Consider the following 13,714-nt stretch of genomic DNA (forward strand, 5'->3'; position numbering starts at 1 on the left):
ACCTTGTGTTTTCGTAGGCATGAATTGAATAGCCAGGCACCTAGGTCACAGTGAGACATGACATGGGAGTCTGGGATATCTATTCATGAGGCTTGTTTATGTCCTCTGGCTCGTGCTGATTCCTGCATTTTCTAACTTATGGTTGCTTGCTGCTGAGCTTGTCTAACTTTATGACCATGAAAGTGTAAATCTGTTAGAAATCAGCTCATAATAGGCAATTCTGGCTGCATGCTTACTTGGTATACCAAGTCTATCTTTACCAGGGCTTTGCAGCCTGCCAGTGCTATTTTTTTCAAATGTTTATAATTTTTTCTATGGACAATGTGCATTTTTTCAAAACTTCAAGGATATGAATTTTTTCATTCGGGATTTCCAGAAAAATTTCTTGGTGTTTTTTTCCAACATTGAAAACTTTCAAAGCATAGGGTTTGCTGGATCATATGATCCAAACTGCTGGACTACTTGCACTGCAGTTTGGACCTGTGATAAAGCAGTTTTCTCTCTAAGCCTCAAACCTGGAAGTCTTGTGTGTCATCTAGTTTATAGTTTAAAGTAGTATTCTCAGGTAGGATTTAAAGAGTTCTAACAGACATTATGTATGATTCTTTGTGGTGAGAGGGTTAAAGTGAACAATTGATCTTTTATTGTGGGAGGATAAACTGGCATACCCAGACTCATAGACCTCTACAAAATCTATTGATATAACAGATACCTGAAACTTCCTAAGATTTGCCTCTTATTCCTGGGAATATATATGTTTTATGAAGTACTCAAAAATATTAGTCACCTCTTGCTTATCCTGTGAAATTGGTATAGTCATGAATATAATGGCTTAGTGTGGTATATTCTGCAGGATTCCAAGCTGATCCAAATTTCTTTAGAGTATGTATTTGCAAAGATTGAGAGATCCCAGTGGCAAGACCATAAATACATACTATGTTCCATTGCAAATGCATGAGAAATGTTTTTGATCATTCTTTCTGATAAAGTGGGAAATAATGCATTTTCCAATCGGTAGCTGCATACCATGGATCTGAAGTCACATCAATTCTGCTCTAGCAAAGATACCAAAAGGAGAATAGCTGCAATCCATGTTATGAATTTGTTGATTTTTCCATAGTCCATTTCCATTCTCAAGATATATTTGTTTTTTGCAAGGGAGCATATACATAAGTTAAATGGCAGGGATCACTATCCCTGTATCTTTTAGATCTTTTATATTTTATATTGCTTTTCATTTTCTATATTGCCCATACAGAGGGAATTTTCATTTCAGAGTCTCCCAACTGGCTTTCCCAATAATCAAAGTTTAAGCATAGCCCCCTTTTCTCCCTCCCCTGCTCTCTCTCTCTCTCTCTGTCTATATATATATGTATATATATATATGTATATATATATATATATACACACACACACATATACACATATATATGTTTGTATATGTATAAGTATGTATGTATATGTGTGTGTGAAACCCAGTTATACATTTGGACAAGTGTATAAATTAGATATTTATACATTTTGTGACTAGGAAAATACCCACTCTGTATGCCCACAAATCTAGTACGAGCCAAACATGAACCACAACCCTAATTATTACCTAGTTCCCATACTGTTACTCTTTAATAGGGGATCAGTGATGATGGTTCAGGTCTCTTGGTATCAATATCAACTAGAAACCCATGTCAAACAGTCCTGAAAATATGTGGGTTCCTTTTCTCCAAATGTTATTAGAATAAAAACAGTCCCATTGGGGTAGACTGACAGAATCATTACTATGTATACTGGCCATTGTGTTTGAGGGCTCTTCAGTCAGTGATTTCCAGGTTTGCAAACTGTCTTAAATTCAGAATCTCAATAAGGGATTATATAATGTTATGGGGTTTTTTTAAATTACAAAATGTATAAATTCACAGGAATTTTCAAAAGTAATATGGGGAGGTCCTCTATACATTTATCCCAGTTTTTTTCTATCTTAATTATAGTACAATATCTAAACCAGGAATTTTTGGGGGAACACTGTTTTTATAGCTTTGTGTCATTTTGTCACATGTCTAGATTTGTGGAACTGCAACCATGATCAAGACAAAGAACCATTCTCCATCACCGAAGGTCTCTCTCTCATGCTACCCATTTACAGGTATGTCTTCCCTGTTCCTCATCATTCCAACCTTTGAAATCCACTGATCTCTTTCCTATCTATATTATTTTATCTTTTAAATGATACTGTATAAGTAGAATTGTACAGGATTTAAGATTTGCTTTTTCACTCAGCACGAATCTTTGAGTTCTATGTAAGTTACTGTGTTCATCAGATAAGTCATTCTTTTTCCATGATATGGATGGAACACAATTTAACATTCACCAATTGGAGGACATTTGGTTGTTTCCTGTTTTGGGGCTTTTACAGATAAAGCTGCTGTAAGCAATTGTGGGAAAGCTGTTGTGTGCACATATTTTTCATTTCACTGGGATAAATGCTCAAAAGTAAAATGCAGGATAATATGGCAAATGTATGTTTCTTTGCTTATAAAACTACGAAGCTCTTTTTCCCAGAGTGGCTGTACCATTTTATATTCCCCCCAATAATGTATGAGAGACGTATGAGAAATGTGGTTTTTCATATCCTCATCTGCATTGTGTTATCACATTTCCTTCCACCTTTCCCTTTTTACCTTTTTCTCTGCTGTTACAATTAGTGTGTAGTGATTTCTCATTGTAATCTTAATTTGTAGGTCTCTAATAGTGATGTTGAAGATCTTTTCATGTTATTATATGCCCTCTGTATGCTTTTTTCAGATTTATCTGTTAAACTTTGAGATATATATATCTTCGAGATAGAAGTATTTTGTCAGATATATGATTTACCAGTAATTTCTCTGAGATTACAGCTTGTTTTATCCTCTTGCAGAGTCTTTTGCTGATCAAAAGTTTTTGATTTTGATGAAGCCGAATTTCTTTTTCTCTGTCTTTTATGGATTATGCTTTTAGTGCCTACTTTAAGACTCTTTCCTTGCTCGAGACATGAAGATTTTAAGTTTACTGTTCTACATCTTACATTTAGTCAATATTACATTTTATTTTTTTAATATGAAGTTTTAGTTGAGGTTTATTGTTTTGCCTAGAGATAACTAATTATTGCAATGGTATTTGTTGAAAAGATTATCTGTACTCCATTGAATTATGTTTGCATTTGTATTATGAATGAGTTGACCCTATTTCTTATGAGGATACTTCTCAGTTTTCTATTCCATAGATCTAGGTATCTAACTTTAGATGGACAATTGTAAAACTTTTTCAAAACTAAGCAATAACTAAAGGTTTGCAATGATCTCAATAGTGTATATTCAAGAAAGACTACTAAACTTTTGGTAAAAATAGAGGCTTTGTGATGTTTTCAATCACCATACTGTTAAAACATGTGTTCTAGTCTTTCCAGACTCTATGATAGGTTCAAAAGCCAGCACCATGCAATCAATGAAGAGGGTTGAAATTCCTCAAAAAGGCCTATCCTCATAGCTTTAAACTCTCTTGCATCTCACTATAAAGTCCCCATTTGCAGAATATTGTTACTATTTGAACTGGCAGAGTTTGTTCTGCAAGAGAAATCCCTGTATTCAAGGTGTTTATAACAAAGAATGTGGGACAAAGAATGTGGAAATTTTAACATTGCAACTGCCTGAAGCTGCAATACATTTGGGACACACAAGTGCCTTGACAAAACTTGAAATGAATATCTGGGTAATGAGATGTACATTGGGAGCTTAGAATTGCTCTGAAATATTTATGGGAATTTCGAAGACTATATACGAGTACATGATTGTACGCCTGTCCAGAAAAAGTGATTGAAAGAGCCTTAGTCACTCACCACTTCCTCACTTTTAGGCAGACTTGCAGGCTTCTTAAGCGTTGAAGTTATCCCTAATAAACACATAGGGCTCCTCATTAAAGAATAGAAGTCCTACTGGTCACTTAAGGAAATCTCATGACTAATCATTGGCTGGCAATAAAATATTTAAGCAGAAATTCATTGGCCACATACTAGAGGAAATTTACTTTATAGCATCAGTCACTAAATAATCAAGTAGCTATAACAAGAACAAAAACAGTAACAAGAAAAAAATAATAAAATATGGTCAAAAGGGAAGGGAGAATATTATATCCACAGTTGTCACATAATGTTATCTAAAATTTCCAAGTTTTAATAAGAAATTATAAAACACACTGAGAAACAGCTATGAATGGAACATACACATAAAATAAAACCTGTCAGTGGAGCATGGATGGCTCAGTCAGCTAAGCATCCTATTTGGCTCAGATCATGATTTTACGAGTTCAAGCCCTGCGTCAGGCTCTGTGCTAAAAGCTCAGAGCCTGGAGCCTTCTTCATGTTCTTTGTCTCCCTCTCTCTCTCTGCCCCTTACCCACTTGCATTCTTTTTCTCTATCTTCCTCTCTCAAAAAATGAATAAATATTTAAAAAATTAAAAATAAAAAAATAAAACCAGTTAATAGAAATTCTCCTGGTGGAAGCATAGAGACCATAAAAGAGCTAATATAAATATATTCCAGTAAGTAAAGGATAACACACAAAGAACTAAAGCATGGCAATAATCTATCATGAACTAGAATATAAATAAAGATATATAAATTATATGGTAAAAACTAAATATAAATTATGGAGTTGAAAAATACAGTAAAAATTCATTAGAATGAGAATCACTAGAGCAGATCCAAACTATAAGATAAAAGATTCAACAAATTTGAATTGAGATCAACTGAGATTAACCAGTTTAAAGATCAGAATTAAGAAATATAAAGAAAAACATTACAGAACATTAGAGACCTGTGGATTGTATTAAATGTACCAAAATGTTGATAATAGCAGTCCCAGAAGGATAGAAGAAAGAAAAAAAAATGGAACTGGGTAAATGTTTGAAGAAATAATGGATGAAATGTTCCAGATTTGATGAAAATATTAGTCTAATTAAATGTTCAACCGACTTCAAGGGGGATAAATTAATTCAAGGAAATCTACAATGACTTTGGTTTCAATTCCTCATGTAGAAAGTTTCGAAGTCACCCCTTCATCCTAATAACAAGTAAAAAACTAAACAGACTGAAAAATTAACTCTTCTTAGTTCTATAAGACAGAGGAGGACACTGACCCAAGATTGAGGAGACAGAATGGCATTTTCAGGGTGTTATGGTTTACTGAGGCAGAGACTCAGCAGCAGAAACCAACAGAGAGACTAGAGCCAGGGTAGGAAAACCTAGACTGCTCTTCATGACATGCTGGAAGATCAATGTGTAGAAATCTGAGTTAAAAGATCCTGAGGGACCCCCACAATGTTGTGAGATGTGCTTCCAGCAGGGGGAGAGGAAAAGAAATCATTTTGAAGTATTCTAGTATATTCTTCTTAAGGCTTGCCCTCTGAGGAAACAGTTAATCAGAGCCCAACATGTTGGGGGTACTATCAGAGCCAAAATTGACCCAACTATAGCTCACTCTAGCCATCTGTATCATTTAAGGAGAGAAGAAAAATCTAAGAAACACTTCAGAAGTTTACAGTCCAGAGGCATAGGTTCACTAAAAGACTGAGACCTAATCATAGAACCACAGAACACTTCCCATCCCCTTACACCTCACCACTGTCTTACTAAAGGTTTATTACAACAGTATCTTATACCCAGTACAGCTGAACACACAATAGCAAGCAACAAAACAATTTAAGGCATACCAAAAGGAATAAACTCGGAACTTGAACCAACAAGGTAAACATCAGAACCAGACATGGCAATGATGTTGGAATTATCAGACCAGGAATTTAAAAACAAGGATAATCAACAATTTGAAGACTCTTTCTGAATAAAGTAGAAAGCTTACAAGAAGAGAGGAACAATGTAAGCAGAAATATGGAAATCCAAATAAATCACTAGAAAGGGATTCTAGAGATAAAACCATTATAACAGAAATTTAAAATGCCTTTGATGGGCTTATAAGTAGGCTGGACTTAGCTGAGAAAAGAATCTCTGAAGTAAAAAAATATATCAATAAAATCTTGAAAAACCTAGGAGTAAAGAAAAAGAACCAGAACAAGATCCATTAAGCTCAGAGAACATCAAGATGGGGAAATGCCCAAACAACTATACCTAGAGATGTTATTTTCAGAATATAGAAAATCAAAGATTTGTATGACCAAGTGAAAGAAGCCAATCTGAAAAGGCTACATGCTGTGTGATTCAAGCTGTATGACATTCTAGAATAGGCAAAACTATGGAGAATAAAAAGATCCAGGGCTGGTGGTGGGGAGAGATGAATGGGCAGAAAACAAAAATTTTAAGGAACTGAAAATACTCTATATGATATTAAATGATATATGTCATATACATTTGTCCAAACCCATAGAAAATGCAACAAACGTGAAGAGTGAATCCTGGGGTAAACTAAGGACTTAAGGTGATTATGATATGTCAGTGTCAGGGTTATTTGGGAAATCTTTGTATCTTCCTCTCAATTTTGCTCTGAACCTGAAACTGATCTGAGAAAAACAAAGAACAAAATCTTTACAAAGAGAGATCCAAAGTAAATAAACCAAGGCTAAGGGATCATCTGGAGAGCACAAGAAGAAAAACCATGTACAAGGAATCTTCCAGAATTAACAGCACTTTTCTTCAGATGCAATGGAAGCCTGAAGGCAGTGACATGACATTCACAGTGCCCAAAGAAAAAGACTGTGGAGGGCAAGGAAACTCCCTACCGTTTCCCCATACCATGCCCTATGTATCTCTTCCATCTGGCTGTTTCTGAGCTATCTCTTTTTATAATAAACGAGTAATGTAGTGAGTAAAATATTTCTCTGAATACTGTGATCTGCTTTGGCAAATGAATTGAACCCAAGAGGGGTTTGTTGGAACCCAGAGGATTTATAGTCAGTCAGAAATATGGGTAATAACGTGGACTTGCAGTTGGCACCTGAATTGGAAGGTGTGTTGGAGGCTTTGCAGAATTAAACCCATAATCTGTGGAATCTGATGTTATCTCTGGGTAGATAGTGTTAGAATTAAGATGAATTGTATGTATGACATGCAACTGGCTTTTGAAATATTGTTTGCTGGTGTGGGGAATTCAACTACCTGGATCAACTACTGAGACCTGGATCTCAGAATACCTTTTTAGTCGGTGTCAGATCAGCCCTGGCTCATGGAAACATATGTTTGGGGAAGATAGAATGGCAGGGAATGAGAATTTGGGAGTAAGTGACATGCTCAAAGGAACACAGAAGCTCTGTGCCCTTTTACCTTGCTCTATGCATCTCTTCCAGCTGGCTGTTCCTGAGTTATAGTCTTTATAATAAACCAGTGACCTAATAATTAAATCGTTTCTCTGAGTTCTGTGAACCACTCTATCAAATTAATCCAACCCAAGAAGGGGGTTCCTGGAACCTCCAATCTGTAGTCGCTTGATCAAAGCTAAGATAACCTGGGCCTGGGCTTGGCATCTGAAGTGGAGAGCAAGTCAGGCTTTAGTACTCAGCCCTTAACCTGTGGAATCTGATACTATCTCCAGGTAGATAGTGTCTGAATTGGGTTGTTCGTTGGTATGGTGAGACCCTCCCCCTGAACTTTGAAAGTGATCCCACAATATCAAATTGGATTCAGAATTCTTTTAGAAATAATAAAGAATAGAGCAGAAATTAATGAAATAGAGAATAATAGAGAAAATTGACAAAAGCAAAAGTTAGTTCTTTAATATAATTGATTAGTGACAAACCTTTAGCTACACTAGCCAATAAAAAAAAAAGAAAGAAAAGAACACTCAAAGTACTCAAATCAGGAATGTAATAAGAGACAATAGTTTCAAGCTTATGTTAAGATTAAAAAAAAACTATACATCATAGTATAAACAATGAATTAAATGACTTAGATGAAACTGATAAATTTCCAGAAATAAACTGTAATTGTTTTGAGAAGATATAGAAATCTGAATAGATTGATATCAAGTAGAAAGATTGAGTTAGTAATCAAAAACCTTTCCACAAAGAATCCAAGTCCAAATAACTTTAGTGTTAAATTCCATTTAATGTTTGTATGATAATCAATACCAATCTTTCAGAAATTCTTCCTAAAAAGTAGATGAGAAAACATATCTTAAATCATTCTATTAGGCAAATATTACCTCTGATATAAAAACCAAACAAAGACATCACTAGAAAAGACAACTTCAGACCAATATCACTTTGGAATATATGTACAAAAATACTTTAAGTCATACCAACAGATTAAGTCTAGAAATGCAAAAAAAGTATATACCATAAACAAGAAGAATCTATCCCAGGCATGCAAGCTTTGCATCTATAAATCAATCAGTATGATAGACCATATTAACAAAACAAAGGAGAAAAAAATTCACGATCATGTCTTTAGATGGAGAAAAAACATTTGGAGAACAACAACACTCATTTATGATAAAAAAAAAAAAAAACCAGTAGGAATATAAGGGAACTTCCTCAAACTAAAAACTGTCATTTGTTAAAAGCCTATAGTGAATATCCTACTTAATTGGAAAACTTTCAGCTGCCTGTTTGTATTTTTGTTTTATGAAATTAAAAAAAATGTCCTAAAATTTACATAAAATGTTAGGGGCCCAGATTAGCTAAAACCTAGTCCTAGTCTAGACAAAGGAACCATCTGGTTGACTGTGGTAGGTTCTTCTTTGTGAGGAGGTGTCCTGGGAATCCTATGAGTGAGACTCAACGACTATTCCCAAAGGCTGATAACCAATGGAAACAGTGACGGTCCCAAACCCCTCGAATGGGAACATGAACAAGGGACGCTCCTCAGTGGAAGCGTGAACAAGGAATGCTCTTCAATGGAAGTGTGGATGGTCCTGGCAAGACCAGACACCGTGGATGTCCCCGAAAGAGATGGAGACGAACCAAGAGCTGAGGGCTAATGGCAAACCTTATCAGGAACAGCATCTTATTTTATACCCTCCTTACAAGCATGGAGAGCACAGTAAAGGTTTAGTCAGCAGTAAATATTTAACCAGAACAATAGATACAGATACAGAGTGGGCAGAACAGGAACAGCTTGCAACTGTGTGTGGTTATATCTCTGGTGCTGCAGCTTCTTGATACACTTGGCTGATGACCAGGAAGGCTCTGTCCTGCACGTCCTCCTGGGACTTCAAGTCCCCTGTTCCCAGCGTTCTGGAAACAGAAGTCCAGTAAGGATGTTTCATACACAAGGACAGTGCTTGAGAACTGAGGTCCGATGTCCTATTTCCCAACAATTGACTAACAGTTTTCAATTTCAAAACTTATTACTAAGACAGAGTAATGAAGACTGTGTAGTATTGGCATAAGGATAGACACTAGATTAAATTGATACAATTGACAGGCCACAAAGAAATTTTCACATGTGAAGTCAGTTGATTGTGACACGTGTTTTAAGATAATTCAGTGGGATGTAATAATTTCTTCAACAGATGTTGTTGGGGCAATTGGATACCCACATGAGAGAATAAATGAAATGGACTTCTTTCTTACATTACACATAAAGATTAACCCAAAATAGATTAAAGGTCCAAATGTAAGAACTAAATTTCTAAAATTCATAGAAGAAAACATATGAGTAACTTTGTGACCTTACATTTGACAGTGGTTTTAGATATGATACCAAATGGAGATATGACAGAGGAAAAAATAGATAAATTGGACTTTATCAAAATTAAAAACTTTTGTGCTTCTAACCATACCATCAAGAAAGTGAAAGTCAGTCGACAGTACCAGAAAAAGCATTTATAAATCTTTTACCTAATAAAGAACTTTTATCCAGAAAATGTAAAGAAACTTGGGGCTCCTGTGTAGCTTTTGGCTAAGTGTCTGACTCTTGATTTCAGCCCAAATTTCCAGCAATTCATGAATAAATTAACAAAATACATATTTACACAATGCAACATTATTTGGCTATTAAACGGGAAGCATTGGTACATGGTACAACATGGCTGAACCCCAATAGGTTGAACTTGAAAAATCTGATAAGTACAAGAAACAAGTAACAGAATTACTTATTCATGTTTTCATTTATATGATATCAAAATAGGCAGATCCATAGAGGCAGATAGTAGATTTGCATTTACCTAGGGTGAGGAAGTGACGCTGAATATGTAGAGTGTTTTATTATGGAGTAATGAAGACTGTTCAAAATTAGATTTTGATGATGGCTTCACAACTCTGAGCATGCCAAAACCTATAGAACTGTATACCTTATGTAAATTAACTTTTAGCTGTATGTAATGAAAAATTCTTTGATAGCCATAATGAGCCAGCCACAAAACCATGTATTTTAGAATATTGAAACCAGTCTGTGTGTATTTTGTGTGTGTGTGTGTGTGTGTGTGTGTGTGTGTTTGTGGACTGTCATTGCACATGTTGGTGGTTTCCAGAAACGCCCTATACATTGCTAAAATTTGAAACAAGTTTAAGAAATGTAAAGATAAGCATCTTAAGTGAGGAAATTATATGATAGAGACATTAGTTCTGTGAACTAAGGTGTGATTTTTACTCTAATAAGAGTAATAATTAAGACAAAAGAACAATTTATCTATGATTATATCATATATGTATTAAATATGAAAATTTTAGTTTCCTATGGTGACATTTGCATCTCCCAGAGTATGGGCCTTTAGGAGTAGCTCAAGAAATTTTTATTTGTTTTTCTCCAGTAAATAAATTGTAGAATAAAATACATTTCTGAGTGGTTACTCTGCTTTTGTACAGAAGTATCAATAACCTATATATTCTGTGATAGTGTCAATGATCTTGTTTCCTTTAAGTGTCAGAGAATCTCAGTATCCTTTTAGAGACTGGAAAATCAATTTCTGTTTTCTCTTTGCCTATGATTTACAAAGGTTTGTATAATCCAAAGTCTTTTTTATGATTAGAGGTGGTATAGCATAATAGATTCTATAATTGATTGCTTCTTTAAAACTATTCAGAGACGTATTTCCATAAATAAATAATTTTCCTCTTACCCTAATTTTTTTTTATCACTGGTGAATGTTGGATGCTAACATTTTCTTCTTTCTAATGTATTAACTTCTCATTCCTTAGACATTTCCTTAGTTTAATTTCATTCTTCATGTCAAAATATCTAAATAAATTTGTCCTCTGTTTGCCTAAAGTGTTTCTCTTATTTGGTACCAGTTTTCTCACACAGTCATTATTTTTGCTCCCAAGGCCAGAAAATTTCAACTCAATTTTCATTCTGACCTCTAGTCTCCCCTCCCATGCACAGTTCTGCATCTACCTATCATTACCTCTGGAATAGTGCCCAGAATTGTCCTATTTTCACCTGGCATCTATTCTTTTTTCTGCTAAGCACCTTTTTCTCTGCTACTTTCCTTCTCTAGTTCATGAGGTTTCTAAATCCACCCTTCTGTGTGTCCAAGACCTGAGAAAGACAGGGATCTCTGTGGTTTTATTTGAGAAGAGTAATTTTTAGCATTTTAAAAAAACACAATGAGCACAGAATATATTTTGTTGAATATATTTCAAAAATAAAAGAACTTTATTATAAGGATAAAAAGAAAGGAGAAGACATAGAATAAGGAAAGCAAAAGAAATAAGGTAAAAAAATACTACTTGGTAAGAGCCGGATGCTTGAGAAACAAAACAGAGGAAGAATGCACAGTGTGGGCTATGACGGACAAAAGTTAATATGGGAAAAAGCAAGGCAGACACTAAATAATTGTACAAGGGGTGGGAAAAAATCCCCCAGATCAACAAGAACAGGAAGTGAATAGGGACATGGGAAAGTTTGGGAAAGGAGATTCTGCTTTTAAAAAAAACATAGTGAAGGCTTTGATTGTTCACTCTGTGAGCTCATCAAGAGGGAGCCCCCAGAGCTTTTGGGTATAAAATGCCTTTAGTAGATGGAGTGGAACCAAGCAGCTCAGTGTCTGGAGAATGGGCTGCCTGCGCTCTGTGCTTTGGCCCCCAGAGCCACTGCACAACACGCTATTCATAAGTGGCCCCACTGTTCCCTGCTTCTGAGAAATTCAATGTGTAAGCTTTAGTTAAGAATGAAAAGCCATTATAAATTTTTGTCTCCATGCATATGGATAAGCTTTGATAATAATGTGTGTTAAAAAAAAAACACTACATGGTGGAACCTAATAGAAACTCTCACATGGTATTGTTTCCACCATGCATAATTCATAGAGAAGAAATTAGAAGAAAGCAGGCAGACATCAACTTCCTTAAGTTTTTGTTTTAGATTTTTTTCCTGACTTTTAATTTATTCCTTTGAGAAAAAAATGCTTCTCTTGTGCTCTACTGATATTGTTTTGCAGTGAGCTTTAAGTGTCATCCAGGTTTTCTTGTTCAATCTAAAATCATATTTTATATGTTAATTTTGCCCTTCATTGTTTGTTGTCTGATTTGTTTTTAATCATTATCTTTTAGACAATTTTATTCAGGATTCAAGAACTATTATCCTTCAGTGATTCAACTATATAATGAAGCATATTTGTAACACAATATTTTTCTTAAATCCATGGATATTATCATCATATGTATTTTCAAAGTCTCCTAGAATGTCTTCGTGTAACTGAATTAAATATAGTTTAATTAAATTAAGTAAATTAAATTACTCATTACCAGTAATAATGTTAAGCTTTAGAATGCATTTGAATTGGAAAAGAATTTGAATACCTGGCTTAACAGCTCTAGTGTGGTGTGAAATTAATTTGCATTACACATATCTCACCTCTTTTCAATAAATGCATAGATGGAAGACAGAATGAGAAAGATAAGAGACTCTGAAAACCACTTTTAAAATTTATTAATTAAAAAGGGCATTTTCCTTGGTGAGCAAATGAACTAAAACATGATTACTTACTGAAGAAAAAAATGTGCAATTATATAATAACATTAAATAATGAATCATGAAATACCTAAAAACATTATTTTCCTAGAGGCCATATCATTTCATTGTAACTCAATATAAGCACTAGGACTATTGCTGCTAATCCTAATAAATTCATTCTGAGGGGTCTACTTTAGGTAATTGGTTACAGAAGGGGAGGAATAACAGGTAATGAAGCCAGAAGTATAACCTATCACTTGATTTATTTCACTTGATATTTTTGCTACTGTGAATTTCTAACACCAAGATAATTTTTTATCTTGTTTTCTGTCAAGGAAACTTTCTTCTTTTTCTTCAGACAAATGGAGCCCACTGCCAACTTCTTAAAAAATGTTAGACTTCTTCCTCTAATAAATTTATGCAAGATATGGAAGAACATATAAATGACTATCCTGAATTATATGAATGTAGGTAACATTCTAGTCCTAGATAATGCATAAACATTTTCCCCACTTGATGCTGCTAGCATACAAATTCTAAAGGTGGAATCTGTATGTCTCTGCCCAGTAGGCTGTCATTCAATATTAATTGATTAGTTGCTCTAAAACACCCAGCCAATGATATATATTATCTGTGAAAGATCAAATATTTTAAAAGATATTGAACTAAAAATGCTGCCTCCAGAAAGCCTAACAACCTTATTTCAGGAAAATGAGACATTTAAAAATCTTTGATAGATGATTTAACCACAGAGAGTACTCAACAATGAGATTATAAAGAAGAGGCAAGTTGAAAATTCTTAATAAAAAAGGAAGAAGAAACTAACACACGCATACACACAA

The sequence above is a fragment of the Suricata suricatta genome, chromosome 6, assembly GCF_006229205.1.
Source record: "Suricata suricatta isolate VVHF042 chromosome 6, meerkat_22Aug2017_6uvM2_HiC, whole genome shotgun sequence".
Lineage (NCBI taxonomy): Eukaryota > Metazoa > Chordata > Mammalia > Carnivora > Herpestidae > Suricata > Suricata suricatta.